This window comes from Dromaius novaehollandiae, chromosome 1 (genome assembly GCF_036370855.1).
Source record: "Dromaius novaehollandiae isolate bDroNov1 chromosome 1, bDroNov1.hap1, whole genome shotgun sequence".
NCBI lineage: Eukaryota > Metazoa > Chordata > Aves > Casuariiformes > Dromaiidae > Dromaius > Dromaius novaehollandiae.
Window position 1 is genome coordinate 180,783,861 of NC_088098.1, and position 19,029 is coordinate 180,802,889.

Below are 19,029 nucleotides of genomic sequence, written 5' to 3' on the forward strand. Positions count from 1 at the left end.
AAAAGTGCTAAGAAAAATTTCAGCTTATATGTTTCAGTAGCCTCTGGAGACTGACCTTTCACATTAAGATTTGACCCAAAACATATCTCTTATTTTAAAGGAAACTGATGAGAGCTACTTCAGAGATGGACTTCTGTTTGGTGTTTTTATGTAATATGATCTTCACATATGTTTATGGACTATGAAGATATAAGGATTTGCTTGAAATTGTCATCAAAAGCTTGTTGCTACCAGCAGCAGAGTGTTTCAGGTAGAGACTTACCAGAGAAATTCAATAGCACAAAGCAGGGAAGAAAAGTTCACACTCTCTTCCCCCAAATAATAAAGGAATCTTGATCTTAAAGGCATATTGATGCATGGTGAAATCCAGTAATATGTACTTTCTTCTGGTTATATGGTAATTTGAATAAAAAGGCTGCAGGCATTAAATAGGGATTATGCTGAGAAAACAGTGTTTACCTCTGTTTAGAAACATTACTAATAATATGTTAAATAACACTTCCAATAAAGGACGTAAGCCTTTAGGACGCATCTAAAGTTAACTGCTGGGGCCTAGACTCTCAGATCATTCATATAAGGGGCCTTTTACCAGCTTCCTTCCACTACATCTTCTCAAATTTCTATGGAAAGAAATGTGTGTGACGAGAACCAAGGGTTAGGTTATACCATGCCCCACCTCGGTTATAACACGGATGAAGAGCACAAACAGTTGCAGGAGTTTGGAAATGCAGATGTACCCTAGAAATTTAACACTATTTAGATATGATCTTAGTGAAATACCTTGTGTTCCTACTCATTTAAGAGGCTGGCGTTGCAGAACAAAATCAAAAAAGTCTAGTATGCTAAGCAGGGAGCTACTTGAAGGCACTCTCAAGAATGCAGAAAACTTGAAGACTGGGAGAACCTTAAACCCACTATCAAACCCTTCCCTGGATGGTGCTTCTGTAAATTGGAATCTATTGCTCAAAGCTGTCTCATAAAGATAGTAGCCAATGAACTTTCCAGAACATGAACATATTTTCTTTGAAAACATGACAGCTAGAGGCAGCAAGGGTGCTGCCTTTTGTACTGGTAAGAAATCTTAGGAAGTGAGAGAACAATGAACACCTTTCTCAGCCTGTAGCTGTTCAATATTAAATGTTCCACAGCTTTAGGTGGTTTCCTAACAACCATACTACAGGTTATTTTTGAGGACACTACATGCCTGTATTGTTATATTTGTTCTACTGTGCTGTAAAGATTTTTTTTTTCCTGGTCACTTTAGTATAACTGGACAACATTTGATTGGAAATCTTGAGAACTTGATTCCTATTTCCAGTGCTTTTCAAATGTACTGCATATAATTATTTTTTTCCTAGGGGTAGGGAGAGAAAAGAAAAAAACCCCAAGGCCTTGGACCATATGCTGTTTCAGGCAAGAGCCCTCTTCAGCATAGCTGGTAGTCATGTTTCATTCTTGCGGTCTTTTGTTTTCCTGTTACCCTGAATCAGTAATTCTTTTTGGCAAATCAGTGTTAAGTTCTAGGACCTTTGCATTTAGGCATGAAGTCAGTTAATTTTTCATGTAAACAGGTAAGTAGCAGCTGAAATGGGTTTCCCCACTGGACTTGGGTACTTGCATGGACAGGTCTTATACGAAAGACATCTTTCAAAAGATTTGATACTTTAAAGCCTTGAGGGATTTAGTTCCCTCTTTCACATTGATCCTAATTGAAGTTACAGGCTTAACCAGGCGTAGGAATCTGAGCCTAAGTCCTCAAGACTGTCAGGGCTTAATTTGTATTCCTCTCCTGGGCATTTTATATTGACTAGTTTAATCACCGACTATTGAATATGGTGACTTTTCTATGTTCCTAGCCTTCCACCACTTACGAAACTACACATTGTGGATACCAGCAGTTAGCAAAATACATAAAAGTCAAGCTTTGCTAACTGTTTGTTAAGCTTTGTTGACTGTTAATTATTTTGTCTGGATACTATGTATGAGGACACTAGATACTAGTCCTGCATGGGAATGAGAAACTATTTTCATAAGTAAAGATTGTATGTATAAATAACTCCTGAAGAAAAGAACTATTTTTCTGAAAAAAGCCAGTGGAATCACCCAACAAAAAGATCAAATGATACAAAACTGGTAATTTTAAAAGTATACGTATTTATCTAGAAATGTGCAACCAAATCATTAAGTTTAAAACACTTTGGTATTTTGGTAAAACCACAGACTCAAAACATAAACAACCCTAATGTTGCCAAAAAAAGAGTAAAATGCTTTTTATTTCCTAAAACTTTATTCTGAATTGCCAAACAGATGAAATCGGAATATTTTAAAATTAGTAACACTGTGTTATGTAAACCTACCCCAGTTTCACTTATATTATGAAGGCATTAAGTTTTGCCCTCAAGGTTCCACTGTACAATTGTTATAGTTCAGTATTGTTAAACTAGTTTAAGTAAGAATTACTAAAAAATTCTCTCATTTGCATAGTGGTGTATCACTGGCTTTCCTGCATCACTTTTTTCCAGTCATACTGTTCATTTCCTATTTCAGCTACTGGAGACTGACTTGAATATTCTTGCCCATTTCCTTTTCAAGACTTTTGTTAACTAAATTTTCACTGCATCTGCAAAACTCCCAGAGTAAATTAAATGTGAAATCCACATCTTAGGCATATCTCTCAATTATATGCACCTGTGCTGGATCAATTAGCCTGCCTAATTCTTAGCAACAATAAATGGCCCTCAAGTGTTCTCCATTAATTAAAATACTATCAGCCTTTTCCAAGTGCACTTCTAATGTATTCTGTCTACAGCAGCTCTGAGAATATCTACTCTTGGATGGACCTCTGGGTGTTAAATCGCCTTCTAAACTCCCTGTTCCTCCCTGCAAACTACTGCTGGATTTTTTTTTTTTTCTTGAAGGACAGCTTTTATTTTATTAGCTACTGTGAGGACTGTATATTGTTAAACACAATCCAATCTTGTACTGCAGCATTTCTCACTTTAAATGGAAGGTTGTTGTTGCTGCTGCTGTTTAATTTTGCTTGTGAAGCCAGATTGGACTGCTTTTTAATGGCTTTTTTTTTGACATCAGTCTATCTAGAAAATCATTTCCTTGCATGGATGTAATGCATAGGCTACTGCAGAACAGTAATTCTTTTAGGAGTTAGCAAAGCATGTTTAAATCATACTTATGTTCCCATGACCTTTCTAATACAATGATTTAAGAGAGTTTTGCAGATTAACTACTTTATTCTGCACTCTCTGAAAACCCTCTGCCTAAAAAGCACCCCGACCCCTCTCAACGATTTTGTTTAATGGCACAATTCAACTTTTTTGGAAGGACCATTTTTTAAAAGTCATACTGCTAAATATGGCTTTATAAATTATTTATGGAGAATTGCTGAGACAGTATCTTTCTTGGTGAGTTGCCGGTGTCAGTACCACTGATTTACCCATGGAAATTAAGTCAACAAAGTTTATTCTTTTCTTTTTTCTCTTCCAGCATCAAACTTAGTATAAATTCATGCCAAAAGTAGTCTTAGATTTGTAAAAATATTCTTCATTGCCTTACTGCATATTTCAAAGAGGCAGGAAAATCTTTCATTATTACCCCACTTCTAATCATAATTAGCAATTCTAAAGTAGACACATTGAAGTATTTGGTAAGACATTTTTATAATATGCCACCAAACATGTTATAAAAAATTGGGCAGAGTTATGGAAATAATTACAGAATGTATGCATTAATAAAATCAACCGAAGTGTAAATAAGTATTAACAAGAATAATAAAATGGAAACATAATCCTTTTTATTCTATTTTAAATGTCAGATTTTTTTAGCTGTTTATTTTATTGACTTGTTTTGTGAAAATTCCCAGAGCTTTCAACCAGATGATGCTACTGACATCAAGGGGAAATTCAGTGAAACATCTAGCACAGAGTCCTTCTGAAATCCCTCCCTACGTGTTACCATGCCAACACAACCGTTCTTCACGGAGAGGATATTTTCTCTATTTTTCTATTCCCAGAAAGATAATTTCACAGCTTTATTGTTGCAAATACTGGAGAATAAAAACAATGCATTCTAAATGGGCTGTCTGGGTTATCAATGAAAGAAGGAAGCTAGGATTGAAGTTCGTAGTCACTTGCTATAATCATTTTTAGTTTCTGTATATACTATCATCCACTTGGGATGTTCTAACCACACGTATGAGTAATATATTATATGAAAGTTGCAAGAAGAACTGGCGATACAAAATAATATTTACAAGGCTGGTAAGCCAGGGCATTAACATATGCCTAATATAAAAAACAGAATTGATATTTTTTGTGTATATCTATTGCATCAAGACCTATCCTGTTGCATCAAAATCTGCTCAGGTTTCTATCCTGCCTATGTGTATTCACCAGAGTAAGTTGTTTTTGTTCTAAAATATGCATCCTAACAAACATAATATTTGTCTTAATTAATTAATTAAGCTATGAAACCCCTTACCTAATGCATTTCATTAGAGTAAATCTGTAAAATATATTCCCAGTTCACAGACTGAACACTATCTGCAGATGGCCAAGAAAATATATTTGACACTGCCAACATTTAAAAGGAAAACAATGCCAAAATATTCATTTCATAATGCCCCAAATATTTGTTTTACAAATCCTCAGCAGACTGTGGAATTGTACGTGGTCCTGTGAAAATAAAAAAAAAGGATGAACATAGATATTCTGAGATCTTAGATGGACTTGGAATGAACATCAAAACCTGTAAACAGAATTTACCTGTGAATACAAGCAGATTTCTGAATAAGTACTGAGAACAAAAACAGATTTTGCTTGAATCTTATTTTAATGATATTCTACAATCTCTTTTTATCACTTAGCAAATATTTAGTAATAACAGAAAACATACTTAATAAAAGTATCTTAGAGCAATTTGCATTTATTCCATTTAATAAAAGTAACTGAACTCTTAAAGAAAAGCTATAGAAACATGTACTGTGTCTAAGGCAACACACAGTGGAACAAGAGATCATAAAATAAGGGGCCATTTTATACACAACTATTTGTATTTATACTATATGTAAAAATACTATAGGTATTATAATATACATTTTATAATATATTGTAATATATATAATATAAATATCATGCTTGTCTCTAAACAGTTGTCTTAAGTTTGTGTATTTGGAATACTTTAGCTTGTTTTAGAACACAACATAGTACAAACCACAGCATCATAGCAAAGAAAATTAAGAAATCCTACCGGATTATGCAGTCAAACAGACTGCCATTGTAATTTTTTTTTTCCAAATACAGTTGCAAATGTTTTATCCAATTCGGTTTTCAATGCTGCAAAAGATATAGTTCTTACCACTTAGAAGATAATTGTCCTATCTGTCGTTAGTTTGTACTTATCGTGAATGAACAGAAATGTGCTAAACCTAATGAGTATATTTTCCTATGTGTTTGCTTATGCATTATGCCTTCTTCCTCTACAAAGCAAATAGGGTCATTTTATTCAGGCTATCTCTGTTCTATTACACTGACCCTTTCTTTGACAGGAGGGTGTATCCTGGAAGACTTCTATAAATTGTAAAAAGTGAACTTTCAATTTGAAAATTTCTTATAAGATTATTGCCACTGAAAATTTCATTTACTAGCTTGGCTGCTTCTTTGTCCATTAAACATGAGATTTCTCAGAACATTTATTGCTCTGAAACGAGGTTCCCCAATCATTGCACACATTTTATTTGCGATACAGAAGCCATCTCAAGGTCACACATGACTGATCAGAGCCAAGAATATCTTTGTCCATAGAGAGATTGTTTCTGGAGCACAGTACACCCAGCATGCCTATCACTGATGATGATACTCATCATCCCTGCTTCCTCTCTGGTAAATATTTTCTGGCCTCAGAAATAGGTCACTATGCATATTTATCCTGCTCATCATTAATGTCACATTAATCACTACTGTGCACTCATTAGCCAAGTAACATAGCCATGAACAGCAGACTTTTTGAATTTAATGTTTTAGTAGAAAGCAACATTCATATTTAATGCCTTCCTTTGTTTTTGTTATTTTAAAGGCATTTATTAATGAAAGAGAACATCTTTCAAATTTTCTTCAAGTAGCCATGACATATCCTTCAGTTCTTACAAATGAACACAATGCATATGAATACAACCAAGTTTTCCTCTTTTAAGAAGCTTATTTTCTGAAATATTGTAGACTTCTCTGAAAGTGCATATGGGTCTTTCAGAGACTTGGCCCGGCAACCAACATAAGTGCTGACATTCCCTACAGATCAGGTTTGCACCCGGTAGAATAAGTAGAGATCAAGGAAAAAAAAGTTAGCAGGCTGGCTGGCAGCTGGCTGCATTGGGCTGTGTAAAGGAAAAGCAAAACTTTCACTAGAGCAGCTTTTTCCTACTTTTCCTTGGGTGGGAAGAAGGTAAGTTGTTTACAAGCTTTACTTGTCAGACTCTATAATCTTTTGTCCCCAGGTTCTTTCTCAACATCTAGCAACATCTATCTAGACCAAGAGAAAGGCTCTTTTCCAACCTGTGACCATCCTATGGAAGCCAGAGTATTAGGGGAAGCATACTGTTTGCCAGTTCAAGACCCTGGTATGGGATGTGCCTGTGAACCTGGGATCTTGAAAACACTCATGTCTCACTAATTCAGATGTAGCCATAGTAACCTTTCTCTCAGGCTCTGCTCTTATTATTTACTCAGTCTCTTTTCCTGGAGAGGAATTTTTAGATGCTTTTTTACGTACTTCAGCCCTGAGCAAGTAACAAGAAAATTCACTTTCCAGTGCTCCAGCCTAGGACAACCTCCATTCAAGTAGCTGACCTGTTTTTCTGTCCTAGTACACCAAAATAAACTAATTCCTTCTGCAATTAATTTCAAATTGCAGGAACTTGCAATTTGCTTCTTTCTGAAATGTGAAAGTCATTCTGAATTTACACCCATATTCTGCATCAGACTATAAGGAAATCTTTGAGTGGCTAATGACCTACTACATCATCAGATCATGTTGGCTTTCTACATCGTTAGTTCTTTTTCATGAGGTGACTCTGTTTAAGGACCATAAACTGATTCATTCTTTTTCTGCTTTTTGCTATCTGTGGAACAGTTACATAAGCTAACCCTCTTATGAATAATCTTAGCACAAGTGTAACCACTACAGCCCGAGGCCTAAAAGAGCAGCCACCTGGAGAAATATGAAAGTTCAAAAGGAGAGAAGACTTCCCAGGACCCAGTGAGAAAGAAGCAGAGCCGAGCAATGGGCAGGCCTGAAACAAGTTTAAATTATGTTTTACATGTAATCATATTTAGGAGCTATTTCTATTGAAAGGTAGTTGTCTCATAAAGCTGAAGGAAGTCTATAGGTTAAGAGGAGGGTAGTCTTCACAAATTGAGAAAGTAAGGCAAATAAGCTATGCCAAAAACAGCCTGAGGTAAATTGTCCTTTCTAAAGATATAGTTGCTAGTAGAGTGGAGGTTCAAAAGGCCTAAATGAAAAGATAGGAAGACTGTTTAGAAGCACCCTTGGCAGCAAGGTTTTCATACATATATGGTCCTCAGTGCTGAGGTATTCCTGCTGAGCAGTGGGAGACTGCTGGCATCTTAGCAGAGAGGAGCTACTAGGAGCATGTCCAACATAAAGAGGAGCAGGCAGAACACTTAGGGGACAAGCAAAGCTAGTGGTCCTGCTAGCGGAGATGACTAGTGAGCAGCTTGCACTGCAGTATTATTTATCCCTGTAGAGCAGTCTTGCTACCCAGCAGCCTTCTCTGGGGTAAATAATAGGAAATGTAAATCAGGTGGTTACTAGAAGTGGGTAACAGAAGTTCTAGTATTTCTTTTGTTAAGAAATCTATGGGGAGGGCTCAAATTTATTACCGTTGTGCTTTGGAGAACAGGTTATTATTTCCTACGTGTTTATCATATTTTCTCTGTGTTTCTAGCTCCCTCCCTTCAGTAAAATACTGTTTGTTCAAGTCTCTTCTTTCAAGCACTCTGAGCGGTGAAACTTGGCTCACAGAGCATCCCAACAGTTGAATTTGCTCCGGTTTCCACACAGAACTTGACTGGTATTTATTAACAACCTATAGAAATTGAATCCTTACTGTTGTCAGTCAAAGCCTGGTAGAAAAGCTGTACAAGGAAATATAAAATTCCTGAAGTCAGTAAATTTGACAGGCAGTATGAAGATTATAGAAAAAATTCTATACTAGAGTCTACCCATAGAATATTCCTCTAGCCCACACTGGAATTTTCACATGCCCTAGCTAGGCAAAAACTACTAAAGTGAAAGTGTCACTCGATGAGTACTCCAATTCAACGTAGTTTACTATCACAGCAAAACAGTTGTGCAAAGAGGATCCATAAAATAAAAATGAGCAAATTAAACTAAAATAGATAGTTAAAGGTAATCGCCATGTCATTCTAACTCTCATGTTAAATACACAATATCGAATACACCATCAAACACTTTTAAATGTCGTTCAGTAACCTGAAAAAGAAGCAGTCTTGATTAACCCACAAAATGCTAGAGCATTATCACTGTAAGTGCTAGTATTGAGGCGAATGGCTGCTGAAGGGATAACTAAGTCATTCCTAGAAAAAAATTGAAGCATTAGGGTCAATTAAGGCAGCATGCCCAAATCAGACATCCCATCACAGAGTTACATGAAACACTGCAACACAGTTTGAGAAGATATAGCTTGTTTCATTTCAAATTCAGATGGAAATAAATTAGATTCAAATAGTATCGTTTATTAGAATTAAATTTGCAATTACTAGCATATGAAACACCAAGCTGAGTCATTTCTTAGAGAGGAAAGTTTAGGATGCTTCAATGTCAATGAGTACTGTTCTGCGCTCACTTAGGTCTTGGGTTTTTTGCTACATAAATGCAACTGTGGTCTTCTGACACAGAAAGAACAAGTTCAGGAGGAATATTCATAAAAACTGGGAAAATACAAACCACAAATGCTGTATAGTTATACAAAGTTGTGACTCTTGTGGGTTTGCTCAATTTCAGGGAACTAGTATGTCATAAAAAAAAAGTGATTTTCTTGTCTTAGAACATTAAAGTTAACAATGTTGTAGACTGTCTGGAAGTTGCTTGCTAGTAGATGCATTTGAGCTACTGGACTGCTTCAACAGCCTATTGGGAGAATAAAAAACCCTATAGCTGTCTTTTAGACTTGCTAGTACCACATGGAGGGAGCCTAGAAGATATAGAAACTCTTTGTTTTTTTCCATAATATCAGTAAAGTCCGTGGCCTGGCCTAATCCTATTCAAGGTTTTTCTGGCCATTCAGAATGAAACTATTCACCTTCTGAGGCTATTTGCATCAGCCAATAGAGTTTGATTAGCTTCTGATGGCAAAAATAAACAAATAAAAATCCCATTCTAATATGTTAGAGTTCAGAATTGCCTCAGGAAAAAGAAACATGCAGCTGAATATTTCAGAAGGACCTTCATCCAAGTATCTTGAAAAAGGCAAAAAAAGTAAGAACTGAAATAACAGGAAGATACTAATCACACATTTGCAGATGAATACTGAAGATGTTCATCCTCCTGAGAGCAGTGCTACATTTTTGTATTTTGTTATCCATAGTTTAGTTTTCAATAGCAAAATAAAGACAAAATTTGGGTGAAAGTGCTTCACATGTAAAATCATAGCTATATAGTTTGTTCCTTATATCAGCCTATCTGCCTCATAACCTGGAATTTGAATTGGAATTTTATTTGATGGACAAAGTAAAATGAATGAACAGCACAGTTTTGAGCAAGATTTAATCTTCTCTCCATTTTTACTGGACAGGCAGATGCTATAACAACACAATCCATTATGATTAGTTATGGCCAAACTCCATACTGGAGGCTTAACTGATGGGATATTAAAGCAAAGGTGACCAATATTTTTTAGAAGAGGAAATAGAAACCCTCTAATGATTGAGCTGACAATCTTCACAGTCATTAAGACACTGATAGCTACATTTTCTTGTGGTGTATAGATACTAGCTGTAATAAATTAGTATTATCTAATGTCAAACACTCAAATTCTCTTTCACCATGCTAAAAATCCAGCCTTTGTAGAGACTGTATACACACTTCATATAAATATGTAATTCTACTCTTCTGAGTTGTTTCAGGTAGAGGGATAAAACTCTGTTTATAGTCTCTGATAGCCTCCTTTTTATGATGTAGGGAATATAAACAAAATAAGTAATATTTTTAAGCTGAGAACCTACTTCAAAATAATTTATTTTAAATGCTCATTTATCTGCATCTATTGAAAATATTTTAACTATATTTTATTATCCAGCCTACACAGCATTCACCAAAACATTCACTATTTACGAACCTTCAGAAACTTTACAAATTCATGAAAAGAGCTCATGAACTAAATACTGCAATTTTTTTTTTTTTTTTGCCCAAAGAGTTGGAAGTATATCAACTCCTGCAGGTTCCCTTTGAGTTTCAGGATGACTCAAAAGGTAAGTCTACCAACAGTTCTTTTCCCCTCTCCCCATGTATCTTTTTCTTTCTCTGTTTCTAAAGTAGTTCTGAAGGCTTCTCTTGAGAATGGAGGCATAAAGAAGATGAGCACTAAGTGAGAGGAATGAACAATTTCATTTCCTCTTCATAAGCCTTTACAAGGTTTTCATAAGCTCCTGACTTAATGTCTACAGCTTAGTTTAAGAGACTTTTTAAGGTCTGATAAGTATTTTTCACAGTTTATTTTTTAATGTCTGTGTACCAGAACAACAAATATCAATTTAAAATGGTGAGCATAGGTCTGACTTTTTTTTTCCTCATAAGACAAAGGACTTATAGGGACATCTGATATCTTTGTTATAGTAGGTAAAAAACACACTTTAATATTAGGTAATACCAAGACAGCTGCACACACAGATTTTTGCAGAACACAAAAATTGTTATCTAAAAAAGAGGAAGTCCTAAAACTAAAACAATCTTCTATCCCCAAAGCGTATTATTAAAAGAGAAAAAAGGAGGGAAAAATATTTACAGAAAACCAATGATGAGTGAAATACTGAATCTTTAATTCTTTTTTATACTAAAAACCTTGACTTTTTTGATATTTGGGGACTCTTTTTATATCATATGGCAGCTGATGGAACAAAATAAGCAAACTATAACAGCAAACCTTCCAGCTCCTACATTAATGGATGAAAATGCTATACCAGCACTTATCTGTTCCTTAGGTTTGGTCCCACATGTAAATGTGAGTTTCCAAAGAAGTTTTTTGTGACAAATATTAATGAAGCTGGCCTACTACAAGATATCTGCAAGGCAACTCTATAGCTTTTCTAATGGGAATGACTGTTGTTCCTGCTGTCACAAGTACTAGGACATCAACCATCCTGAACACATAGCAATATCTCTCTATTCGATTCACAGACAGCAGACAGCGTATGTCATCATCTAATTCTGATAGGGCTGTGGGCTGGTCAGTGGCAAATTCATGTTGCTGGTTAGATAGTGACAGGGCAAATAGAACAGATAATTTCTGAGTTCACACTGCTGTCTTAATAAGGTGGTAGTTTGGGCCCCTCTTTTACCCAGGAAGAAGTTTCACAAATCTTATTTAAAAAAATTACCTCTCATACTTCAACTTCTTTATCAAATTAAATTAAAATTGACCAACATGTCTAAAAGCTTTTGGAGGCAGAAGACAGACAGATGGACATAATGCCACTGAGTAAGTCTTGTTTCCTTAGGAATTCAAGCTCAAATTGTCAATTCATTATGATATCTAACAGTGTTCATTGTGTTGAAGATTCAAAGTTAAATTCACAAAGCACATAAGTTCAACAAGCCTGACTATTACTGCAATTAATTTTGAGTTATAGCTACCCTATTAGCTTGGTCACAGAGGTAAAGACCAAAGTCCCAAGTCTCCCATATGGTACCTGGGAAGATGCCATTGCCTTAGAACAGGATTTAAAGCAATCAGCATATTTATCCCCTAACTGCCTAATCAAGCCCCTGTGAAAAGACCGAGAACAAGGATGTGTTTAAAAACACTGTCTCTATAAAAGGTATATATCTTTTCATGTGCAGCAAGTAGGTATTTCTTTAAATGCAGACAATACAACACTGAATTCTTTTCCCCATATAGGTGTTGTAACCCTCTTTCTTTCAAAACCAGACAGAGGATTATATCAGTCTTTCAGTTGTTTGGTTCATTGGTTACAAAGTGAAAAAAAAGTTTTGGTCATTCCACCCTCCACATCTGATGGCTAAAGAAGTCATTCCAGATAGAGAAAATGCAGATTCATTTCTTTTCTCTACCTGAAAGGTTTTACTGCCTACTTCCTGTAAAGGTCTGAAAAGCAGTAAGCAATGAAGAAAGCTTCAATTTAACCTACTAAGACTGTTCACTTGCATAAAGGATTTAATCATTCAGTGGGCCAGACTGTAAGTCTCCATGCTTTTCATCTCAGCACTATTTAACTAACATATCCACAGGTATGCTGCGAATTCTCCCTAAAGACAGTTACATTTTCAGATTTTAGATACAAGATTATACGTAGAATCTGTGTCCTTTTACTAAGTGTTTTTATATTGGGTTCCAGAAGAAGCAGGGCTTGTGAAAACACTAATAACCTGGGAACTGTTAGCAAATTTCAATAAAAATTGACAGAAGTTCAGACTTCTCAAAAAGCTTTGTGAAAATAGGCAATGGAGGAGAAAGATCCATATCTGTGCCCTGAGGGAATGCCTGCACTGTGATTTCAATTACATTTCTGTAAGTTGGAGAATCCTCACAAAAGAGCTGTAAGAAATCTATCTTTCTACATTGCACTGCTGATAGAATACTCTGTTGCTTAAATCAGTTCCAAGCTTGGGACACAAGCACGTTTTGCTCTTCCTTCAAGGACAGGATAACATTTAGGAATTAGATCATGTTCCTAAGTAGCAGCCAACATTACCTCAAATGCAACTCTTCTTTTCACAGAATTTGAGTCAATGAGTCAGTTTTCACAGACCTCTTATGTAATATATATACTACATATGTGTGTGCATGTGTGTGTGCGTGTGTACATGTACATAAGTGCATGTTCGTGCTTGAATCAAGATGACTCCTGGCTTTTTGTTGTCAGTGAGAGCTGCATTTTCTCTGCAGGCTGCACAAAGACTGATGTGTGTGCCAGTAATGTTATATATGACTAATATATATATAAACACATATGTGTATATATATATGTACATGTATATGCATGCATTTATGTTTCTGTGTATATACAGTTGTGTATTCTCATATTATATCTTTCCATTATCTAATCTACACCGAGCTATATAATCATCTGCATTATTCTTTTTTTCTTTCCTTGTTCCTATTCAGTTTTTACTACTACTATTTTTATACATTTTCTTTTAGAAAAAATCATTTGCTAATAAGATAAAATGTATCTCACACAGCATCTGTATTGAAGTGAGACAGTCTTACTATTTAAAATAAACACACAGCAGCTCAGCATTCATAAATATGTCTCACTAAACTACTACTCCTAAAATAAAAGGAGCCTGTGATTCCCACAATGTTCTGCATCAGAGAGGGCAATCCAGTTTTAATGATCTTTTCTTACAAGGTTCATCTGAATATGATTGGTTTCAGTAAGCTCACTTCTATTGATAATTGTTCTGTACAAAGCATTTTGATTATGAGACTCACTTGTCCCTGTATTATAAGGTTCTAAGTGGATGTAATTAAAAGCTAAGAACTGTCAGTGCTGTGGATATATTTCTCCTTTTTAAAATTAAAATATTAAACTAAAATTAAGAAAGGTCCATGTGTTCCTCTTATCTCAGTAAGTGAGAATTCAGCAAAGCATTGAAACCATGACTAAAGCCAGCCCAAATCAAACAGACAAAAAACTGGCAAAGCATTTACGAATCCTGCAGAGTTTCCATCCAAAAATCTCCAAATACATAAACAAAAGATCCATTTCAGGCTATCTAATGTGAACCAAAATCAAAGGTAGACAAAGAATTGCCACTCCCAAGAAACTATGAGTAGAATAGGAAAGAGGATGCTGGATACACTACTGGCTCATTCTATACAGCTGATCAATCCCTTGGTTGATTTCAGTAGCCAAGAATTTTTTGGTAGCAAAAGATGAGCTAAACTTAACATTTGCCAAATCCTGAATTGTTTGCTAAAATCCAAGATAAAATAGTAATAAAATAGTATTATCATGTCTAATACAAGGGAGGTGACTAGTTAAACTCAACTGAGACCCAAAATACTAACTTTTTCCTCCCCGGGAATAGAAGAGGTGAGGTGGAGAGAGCACTACTCTTCTTCTGCAATGCTGCATGCAAGACTGTCACTAAGTAAACCATAAATCCGATTGCTCTTTCAGAACTCCATCTATTGCACTATAATCCATTGGGATGGAGGGGAGGCAGCAATCCCAATGAGCATGCATTCCCATCCTTTTTCAGACTTATAAAGAAACCATCCATTCAAAGATTCCAGATATTCCAGAATAATATCTGACTCCACATCATCTGGAGACGCATTCTGTAAACATCATTATCCAAGAAATCTTCTTTCTCTTTTCATTGGTGTAACATCCTCATGAGATTCCCAGCCTACTCACTTCTCCATCCAGTCAACTTTGTGCCAGTCAATTTTTTGCCTAACTCATCTTGGAAGTAGTCCTAATTAGACAGCAGTAACACTAGAGGACAGTAAAGAGAATTGATTCTTCTTCATCATACTGACCAGATTAACCTCCTGTTATCATGCCAGATTACACTTTCTCGGTAAATGATAGTCCTTGTCCAACTAATAGATGAAAGGTGCCAATTTATGCATAGACATTAACTGCGGCAGTCACAAGTTCTCAGTTATTCACACAACAATGCAATGTCTATATAAGCCTGCCCACACTGGTTTCCACAAGAAGGAAACCTGCCTACATAGGCCATATGGGAATCACAGCAGGAGCCACAAAGATCGCCCATCTGCACAACTAAGAAGCAGAGTCCCTGGCACATGTTGGTGCACCCAAGCAGAAAAGTCTAGACATAGCCAAATTGCCTACTTTTATTTCTGTGCTTTGATTTAAAAATAGCAAGCAAAAACGGCTTCTGGCTCATTCCTTTCTCCCTCACCCTTACTCCTTTCTTTTTTTTTTTAACTTATTCTTGTGCAACTGTCATAATTCCACTGCCATCATTTTTTGGTGAAATTATTTTCACACTCTACAGGAGTAAACTATTCTCTATGCATATTACCAATATCCTGAATTTATACAATATTCTTTGGTAGTGACATGCAGCCAGCCTCAAAATGTACAATTTATTAACAGAACCCAAATAAGATCTTTTCTCATTTGAAGAGCAATTTTTCTGGCTACTATCATAAGATCATCAGAAAGAAAATCTGCATTTATAATTTCCTTTTATGTGTTCTTTTGTGTACAAGGACAAGGAGAATGCAGCTGCATTGGCATGTTTCATTGATGATCTGTAATAAATGTCAAAACATGTATCCACTAAAATAAAAGCAAGTCTCTGAAGTTTTGCTGCTGCTTGGAAAGGAGTACCTATGTTTGGCCCCAGTATTTTTACCATTCGTTTATGATGTATGATGTGGATAAAATACACTTTACTTAAAATTTTTAAATCATACCTAAGTAATAGCTTTTTCTATCACAGAGTATTTCCTATGAGACTCTCAGAATTTTGTGGAAGCAGATAAATGGGGCTTTTCATTCCCATTCCTATGTTTGATATGAAATGATAGCCACAAGTTCTACAGAAAGGCCCTGCATTATAGGTAGCTCTTAATCAAAATGTAGCAGTAGTCTGGAACTCCTCAATATTCTTTTTACTTCAGAATTTATTTTTCTTGTCTGTCCTACCTTTATTTATTTATTTATTTTCATCACAGAATTGATCATTTTGATGAATCTTCCATTATAATTTAATGTGGCCAGAAATAACCTAAAGGACTGAGATGTTTAGCATCAATGCACTGTCTTTACTTTTTATTCTAGATTCAATGGATATGTCTATAAAGCATCCCCAGCAAAAGAGTATATATATTTTAGAAGCAAGCAAACAAATCACATCTACTCTAATACTGAACTCTACCTCTGTGATCTCTTCAAAAAACTTACTCTGGGTTTTTTATCCATTCCTTCAAGTTTCTCTCCCTTGTTTTGCCAACCCAACATCACACAAGGTCATTTACTCTCTGCAGTTCTTGACCCTTTACCTCTGAAATGAAGCAATTCACCGAGTACATAGCAGGGTAATTTTTCACATGCAAATTCCATGCATTTATTGTCAGAATCATTTTTGAGAGTGGGTCTTAGGCCGCTTGGTAGGGAGAAATCTAGCTAGTATACTTCAGCCCTCCTGCCAGGATCACAAATAAATCCTGTGGTTTATCCACTTTCACAAGGGCTTGGACTTCATGGACTCTGCATTTCTATCTTTACATTTCTATCAGGTATTGCACTATGCTTAAATCACAGAGGTAAAATGAAGTCTTTGCATATGCAATTAGACCACTTCTTTTTACTGTTATATTAACGCAATATGACATGTGTGCTATACATTTTCTGTGGCACACAGTTCTGTGAGTGATACAAATACTTTGTTTTTTTAAGGGGGACTCTTACTTGTGAGTATAACTTCCTCCAACCCTTTTTCTTCCTCCTCCATGGTTCAGTAGTTATCAGTTTTAAGGACCAAAGACTACTTAAATATCCTGCAATGTGCTAGGGAACATTTGGGTGATATGTTATCTTCTATCATGTCTCATGCATCTCAGCCTCCTGAGAAATCAAGCTCTTGTCTACATGGTATCCATTTATTTTATTCTGCTCCTGTGAGACATTTTAACTCAGTGTAAGATTTACCCTGTTAGTATTCACGGTTGTACTCTCCATGTAGCACAATCGAGATGGTGTGGTTCCCCATTTAAACAAGCACTGCATTACTCCTATTCTAATATTTTATCTCACCTTTTGCATCCCCTGTTGACCTGCTTCTTCTCAAATCCAGCATAATTAAGCTAGCATACTTGTCTCTGGGGACGCAAAGAATAAAAATGTCTCCATAGATCTTTCTGTTGACATTTTCTGTCTTTGCAACCTTTGCTGAACTTATTTTTCTTCATATTTGCATAAAAATACTGTTTGGGCATGTGTATATGTTATAAATGCTTCTTCTTTTTCTTCTTTCTTCTTTTTTTAATTGACATGGAAAAAAGTCCACATTGGCATATAAAGATATATTCGTTTTCACTATTCCTTTCAAAATCCATCTTCTTTGCCTCATTTCTCCACCAATGCTTTTGCCATATGCTAAGTTAAAAGAAAAGAAAGCTCTGCATTAAAAAAAATCAAATACAAAAAGATCTATTATTTATTTAAAATTCATTGCAATACATATCACACAACAAAAATCAACTTAATCTACCCTGTTGCCATAAGTTTAAATCACATCCTGACTGTACATTTTCTTAGAATTCCCTCCAACGCAAACAGGAAACACTCACTTGAAATGTAAACTGTTTTCCCTGGCAAGAAGCAGCAAGTGATTTTTATTTTGCTTGTTTGTTTTTGCTTTTATTTTCTCAGGAATCATGAATGGTAATGTGGAGGAAAACAAGTAATTACATTGCCCTTTATTACTACAGGTAAACACTTGACCTCTCTAAACTCATACCTTTGGTGTCTACAGCTAAAACTTAAAAGCAAAAGCACTCTGAAATTATTGTCCTAGAACAAAATTCCACAGCTGATGATTTTAGATAGCGGTTAGATTTGAAATGTGCCATCTCAAGACTCCACACTTGGCGGCAACTTCCAGGCTGAAAAATGGTTCAAAGATTCTTGACTGCATCATTTCAAAGCAATTTCACAATATCAAAATAATTATATTGGAAATCAATATCAGGAGGTTTCTTTGAAGAAGCTGGACCTGACCTATTTAAGATATAGAAAGAATGTCTATGTACATCATGAATTTCAGAATTAAAAATATATATTTATTTATTTATTTCTCTTTCTCTCCATAACTACTTCAAAGATAGGTAGGTGACACAAAGCCCTCATGTGCGCGCACACACACACACACGTACATACACACATGGAATAAATCAACCCATTTTATAAAAACTTCTTCAAATACTTTTTCCACAAGCTGGCAAGACAATGAAAGAGATTAAGTACTTACAAGATCAGACAAGAGAAAGCTGAAATGGATATAGAGATGAACAACAGCCCTGCGATTAAAAAATTAACCTTGAACCTAGGAGACTATTCAGACTCTACCTTTGTAATTTGTGAGTCTTGGTCTAGATCCAATAGATGATATAATTGGTGTGTAAGACAGAATTTAGGCATAATATAATGTCTAAGTGCATTTTTGCACCCAGACCTGTGACAACTGACACCTACCTTATCAGATACACCCTGTTATTTTGTGCAGGTATAAAAACAGTAACAAAACAACAACAAAACCCCACAGAATCACAGAATGGTTGAGGATGGAAGGGACCTCCGGAGGTCATCTAGTCCAACTTCCCCCTAGAGTATGTTGCCCAGGATTGTGTCCAGATGTCTTTTGAATATCTCCAAGGAAGGAGACTCCACAACCTCTCTGGGCAATCTGCTCCGATGATCAGTCACCCTCACAGTAAAGAAGCTTTTCCTCATGTTCAGACGGACCTTCCTGTGCTTCAGTTTGTGCCCGTTGCCTCTCGTTCTATTTCTGGGCACCACTGAAAATAATCTGGCCCCATCCTCTTTACGCCCTCCCTTCAGGTACTTACACACATTGATAAGATTCCCCCTCAGTCTTCTCTTCTCTAGGATGAACAACCCCAGCTCTCTCAGCCTTTCCTCATAGGAGAGATGCTCCAGTCCCTTCATCATCTTTGCAGCCCTTTGCTGGACTCACTCTGGTGGCTCCACATCTCTCTTGTATTTGGGAGCCCAAAATGGACCCAGCACT